Source organism: Jaculus jaculus, chromosome 14 (genome assembly GCF_020740685.1).
Source record: "Jaculus jaculus isolate mJacJac1 chromosome 14, mJacJac1.mat.Y.cur, whole genome shotgun sequence".
Classification (NCBI taxonomy): domain Eukaryota; kingdom Metazoa; phylum Chordata; class Mammalia; order Rodentia; family Dipodidae; genus Jaculus; species Jaculus jaculus.
In genome coordinates this window covers 8,385,514-8,391,562 of record NC_059115.1, presented here as the reverse complement: position 1 = coordinate 8,391,562, position 6,049 = coordinate 8,385,514, and the positions used below count along the sequence as shown (strand labels likewise).

General features: G+C 44.0%; 1 pseudogene; it reads left to right on the top strand.

Moving 5' to 3' along the window:
- The first annotated feature begins 2,594 nt into the window (after window positions 1-2,594).
- On the top strand, window positions 2,595-3,296 carry LOC101613227 (annotated as a pseudogene).
- Window positions 3,297-6,049: the final 2,753 nt, after the last annotated feature.

The window sequence follows — 6,049 nt, the reverse complement described above, 5'->3', positions numbered from 1 at the left end:
CTGCTACAGATACCAGACGACCTAACTTATTCTAACCTCTATTAATGAAACATCATCTTCTACTTAATACTGCTTCCCGTTCTGCATGAGAGAAGAGTGCATCCAAGGACCACAGGTGTCCATAGAGGCAATCTTCACATTCCAAGAGTTGCCCTTCAATCCGCTAGAGTCTGCACATGATCAGACAACGGAGTTAATAATGGTCTAATTCACACTGTACCTACATGTAGAGACTTAAGTTATTAGTACAGATTGATCTGCTGAAGTAACTGGTGTTACTGTACTGGTTTACTGTACTGGTGTGCTGTCATTTGATTTTTTATTTATTTTAGTTCCCTCTCCTCCAAAGGAGGCATACATATGACCTTTCTCAGGTGTTCCTCCATCTCTTTTCCCTTGAATTCTTGAGTTAGGGTGCATTTGCTGCCCCATCTCTTAACCAGCCCTCTGCTGTCTCTCTTCTCTGTTTCTGCATCTCTCACTCTCTGTGTGTATCTCTTTCTCTTCCTCTCTCTCTCTCTCTCTCTTCTATTTTCTGTGTATTTTTTTCTTTCCTTTCTGCTCCTCCCTGTTCACTTTCTCTCTGTTTCTGGGATCAGAGTCCAATTGAACAAGTTCTCCATGCTTTTGATCTGAATTTCTTCCCCTTCTGGTGTACCCATTGTCTGAATGTTGAGATGCTGGAAGGTATCCCGCAGGTCCCTCATGCTGTGTTCACATTTTTGAACTTATTCAAGTTTTTGGACTTTGAGCTGTTTATTCTGTCTTGTATTCCAGTTCTGAGGTTCTGTCCTCCACATGTATGATTCTGTTCTTGAGGGCTTCTAGAGAGGTTTGGTCTTGCCCAGTTTGGTTTGTATTTTATACTTCTCTTTTTCTATATAGTTTCCATCCTTAGTCAAGTTCCCTTTTCAGGTCAGTTTTTTTATTTTCTTAATGCTGCTTGGAATTCACCCTTGCATTTATTTATGATGTCATTAAGCTCAGTCAGCTCATTAATGAGGTTCTCTGTTTTCTGACTTTTCATCAGACCACTTAACTCTCTTTTGAAATCTCTAAAACTTTTTCTTTGTTTCTATTGGGTCCAACTTAGTGAGGACAGCATTCACACTTTTATTGATCTTCTGCAAATTCTGCCAATTGCTTGGTCGGGGTCACATACTTGTGTCTTCCTTTGGGGGTTCTGCTCCTATTGTCTCTTCTACGTTTTGATTAGATACTTCCATTGTAGGACTAGGCAACCTTTTTGGAGTTCCTTCCATTTGATATTACATGTTACTTTTGCACTGTGTTCTGCCCATCACAGTGTGGGAATCTTATTTAATTCAGGAGGAGGCTGTGGTTTTACTCGTGAGGTGTCTTCAGTGATTGTTCCTTTTGACGTTTGAGTAGATTGGGCTTTTGATGTCAGGAGGCGCTGTCTGCTCAGGGGGTGGAGTTCTAGCCTGGTGGATAGCAGGACGCTTGGCGGCAGGGCCAGGAGACAGTAAGGTCTGGAGCAGGTGCCAGATGGTGGAGCAGGGGAAGAAGACGGCTCCAACTCATGGGGGAGGCTGACGGGGGCGGGGTGGGGGAGTGCACAGATCTGATGGTGGGTGGTGGGGGATGGGAAGGTGTGGGCTCAACAAAGGCAGGTTGTGTGGAGGGGTCCTGGTGGTGGGAAAAGGGAAGGAGGGAGGAACGTGACCGGGTTGTGGGGTGGGGAGGTGAGAGGCACGTGGCCCCATCCTGCAGAGCACGCAGGCAGGGCAGGAGCAAACCTTGTCTGTGGGGCGGCGGCTGGGGTGGGTGCCTGAGGGGCTGGGGTCTAGTGGACCTAGAGCATGGGAACGAACAGATTCCGACTTTGCTCCTCAAGGTTCTCCCACTGGAGGTGAGCTAGGACCTGCTGACCCTGGAACCCACAGTTCTTGCCCGGCATTACCTCAGGAGCTGAAGCATGCTTAGGTGGGCCCCCCTGACCAGAAGTCGCCCTGGGTGTCTCTGAATGGTTTTGTTTGTGTTTGTACATTATTCAGACGGATTGTAGGATTGTACTGTGTTTTTCTTCACCCCCAAGTCTGCTACTGAGATCTTACAGATCCTCCTGTACACAATTCCAATATTACTCTCGCATAGCAACCTCTACTTCGGGTTAACATTTCCTTACTGCCTCCTCTTTATACTAGGTAAGTACAAATTTCCATAGTCCTAACAACTATTGAAATCAATGAATCCTGGAGGTTAGAGGCTGTGCCTCAAGGATGGGGCGCCTGGGGGTGGTATGAGTGACAAGTTTGCTGGGCAGCTCCGGCCCCTCGGCCACTCTGGCCCGCAGCTCCTGAGCAGAGGTCCACTTGATTCTACCCAGACTGAGGCCCACAGGGCGCACTGTCCTCTGGTCTTCTGGTTTGGTGCAGTCCAGCCACAGTCCCTTGTGAAGGCAAGAGCTGGGCCCTGGGGGAGCACCCCAGCGCTGAGAGTGTGGCGCCCCACGTGAAGTCCTCCGCCCCAGCCCGCCCCGGGGAGCCCCCCGTCCCCCACCGCCCTCTAAGGGTCCCCTACTCCAGAGGACGACTTCCCCAAAGCCGAGGAAGACGCTGATCCGGAATGAAATGGCAGCACCATTAGAAAAAGGTCCTCAGGAAAGAAATGACAAGAAATTCTGGAGGAAGCAGTAATAAGGCATCATATCCAATGAGTTCTGCTGAATTTAAAAAGATATTTGAGCTCGCGAAACAACTGAGAGTGTGCCTTACTCAAATCCCTGACCATCTGGGCTCTGGAAAAGGGTTTGATTCCTTTAGCCATTCTTTGAAGAGTAGTTACAAAGACGCAGAGTTTGTGGTGAAGGAAGAAGAAGAAAAAAAAAGTTTTGCTAAGAGAAGCAAAAGCCCTTAAGAAGATGGAATACACAAAGAGGAGAAAAACCAAGAGTGCTATTGACACAGTCATAAATGGCGCATTAATGTCACCAGTTCCCAAGGCCTTAGCAATGCTTCACCGTATTCAGATGGGTCACAACATGGCCTTCAGTCACAGCAAACCAGGGAAGAAAGGAGAACGGAGTTAGAGCACTGTTGCCACGAGAAACAGGAGAAAGGTGCATGGAGCTCACTTGCAGCTTTTGAGCAAAGCAATCCCTTCAATAAAACTATACTGAAGGTAGTTTACCAGCAACCCCAGAAGAACTAGAAGAAGCAATCTGAGATGAAAAAATAAGACTTAAGCATGTACTAAGAAAGAAAGAAGCAGCTGTTGAAGAGGTGCCTAAGAAGATCACCCCAAACAGTAAAGTGTATTTAAAATTTCAATGAAATAACTGTTTCAAAAATAGGCAGCTGTACTTATAAGGTAGTTCTCCCTTTATCTGTCCTGGATATATTCAACAACACTAGATGCCTGAGCCCAGAGAGAATACCAAATCCTGTATTCAGAGCTGGAGAGATTGCTTAGTGGTTAAAGACGTTTATTTGCAAAGCCTGATGGCCCTGGTTCAATTCCCCAGTGTCCACATAATGCTTGATGCACAAAGTTGCACACATGCATCTACAGGTGGTTGGCAGTGTCAAGAGGCCCTGTTGTCCCCATTCTCCCTTTCCCCTCTCTCTTGTTCTCCCCCCCCCCCCACACCTTGCAAAACAAAACAAAAATCATGTATACAACGTTTGTAATACAATAATAGTCATGCTGACAGCTCTGGCATCTAGTTAGATGTGTAAAAGGCTGGAGTGTGGATGAGCTGGGTGAAGCAGTGATTCATTTCCTGAGCAAGACAGTAAGAATTCTCCTTTTTTTTTTTTTTTTGGAGTTTCTCATTAATATTTTTGGATAGGAGTTGACCATGGGTAACCGAAGATACTGCAAAACTACAGATTGCAGGAGACTACTGTAAATTAATTATCGAAGCATTCTGAAAATAGCTTTGGGGAAGAAAGAATTTTTCATTGGTTGATTAAATATAAAAAGTTTCATTTAAGGAATCTAGAAAGTTTGACTCATGACTTGTGAATAATCTGCATGGTTTTCGGATACTGTTTTTGGAAGAAAAATTTGTATTTTCTAGGAACAAAAGTTCCCCAGATTTGAATATTTGTATACTGTATCTTTAAGTTAACTAGGTTTATTCTAATAAGCCTCATGACCTCCCATCACATAGGTTTTCAGTACTAGGTATGCATTCCCTCCCATGGAGCAGGTCTCCAGTCTAATTAGTGGGCAGTTAATTTCCCCCATAACAGAAATGTCACTATTGCACCCATTGTATCATTTGACCTGGTGGGCCAAACTGAGGGCTTACAGTGTCCACTGCTGTTTGTCTCCACTCATGACTTCTGTCTCCCATAAGGCTGCATGTAGTGCAGCTCTCTCCAGCTTTCTGGCAGTTGGTCTACAGGGAGAAGGTTTTCAGCTGACTCCAGCTTGATTTTTCAAAGACCTTGCAGCTCCAGCATGTGGAGACTTCAGAAATAGGGTCTTACATCTATCCCTGGTGGGAAGTCAAGAACCCAGGCAATGACATGTTATGTTTTGGGGCATCAAGAAACTCCCTGGCCAACAACTCACTGGAAAGTATCCCATCCCTGGCACTGAAATTTTTCTAGTAACAATCTATGCCTTCTGAGTGCACCATTGTCCTGAAACAAAGGTTTTCATACAGGTTATTCATACTGTCCTAAATTTTGATTAACCCTCCCCCTTCCTTTACTTAATCTCTTCCCCTGAGCTCACCTAGCCCATATCACCCCACGTCCTCTGATTGTCTATTTACATATATAAAATACCATCCCCATCAGTCCTGCCTTCTCCTGCCCTTATAGACCCTTTCTAACTTACTGGTCTCTGCTACCAAGCTTACCCCAATTCAAATAGAAATCTAAACATTTGTAGCTGGAATCAACATATGATTAAGAATATGCAGTTTTGGCTTTCTGAGCATGGGTTACCTCACTTAGTATGATTCTTTCCAGATTCATGCTTTCTGCTTTTCCTACCTCCATCTTTCCCAATGTCAACACCAGTCCACATCCCTATCCCTGTCTACTTCCCCCCACTTCAAAGTAAATGAATTCCTAATGTACTTAATAGCTTTTTGCTCCTTTATACACCAAACATTGAAATCAAAGTACCACTGACGTTGATTTGTCACAATGACCTTGGCATAGGAGGAATACTAAACTTCACTGGTCACCCCTAAGGTAAGTAGTATAATCTAAGAACAGTATAGAGGGCACACAAGACTGCTAGAGCTACTAAACTCAGGCCATGATTTCTGAACTACATCCTAAAATATAGCTGATATAACGAACAGAAAAGTCAAGCAATTTAAGAACCCAAGATATGAAAATACCAATGCAGTACCATAAGAAAAGCCAGGCCACACACTCCTCAAATAATTATAAATCCCAGAGTCATGGCCTCCCATGACAGTGAGTTATACAAAATGCCAGACAGGCAATTCAAAAGAATGAATTTTATGGTATGTTCAAGAAAGTAAAGATGAGGGCTGGAGAGATGGCTTAGTGGTTAAGCGCTTGCCTGTGAAGCCTAAGGACCCCGGTTCGAGGCTCGGTTCCCCAGGTCCCACGTTAGCCAGATGCACAAGGGGGCGCACGCGTCTGGAGTTCGTTTGCAGAGGCTGGAAGCCCTGGTGCGCCCATTCTCTCTCTCTCCCTCTATCTGTCTTTCTCTCTGTATCTGTCGCTCTCAAATAAATAAATAAATTTAAAAAAAATAAAATAAAATAAAAAGAAAGTAAAGATGAAAACAAATCCTTAAAGGAATATAGAATATCAGCTCAATGAATTAAATGGGCCACTATAAGGTATGAATGAGGAAATAGGAATACAGAAGAAAAACCAATATGAAATACTAGAGATAAAAAACACACAGTAAAGTTAAATAAAACCTTTGTAGAAGTTCACATCAGTAGAGTATATCCAGGGAAGGCCAGAATTTCTCAGAGTGATGACCAGGTGGAGGAACTGAAGTGTTTCAACAACTAGTAAAATATCAATGAAAGACAAAAAAAAAAAAAATCAGGATATTTAGGATATTCTAGGGATTAGGA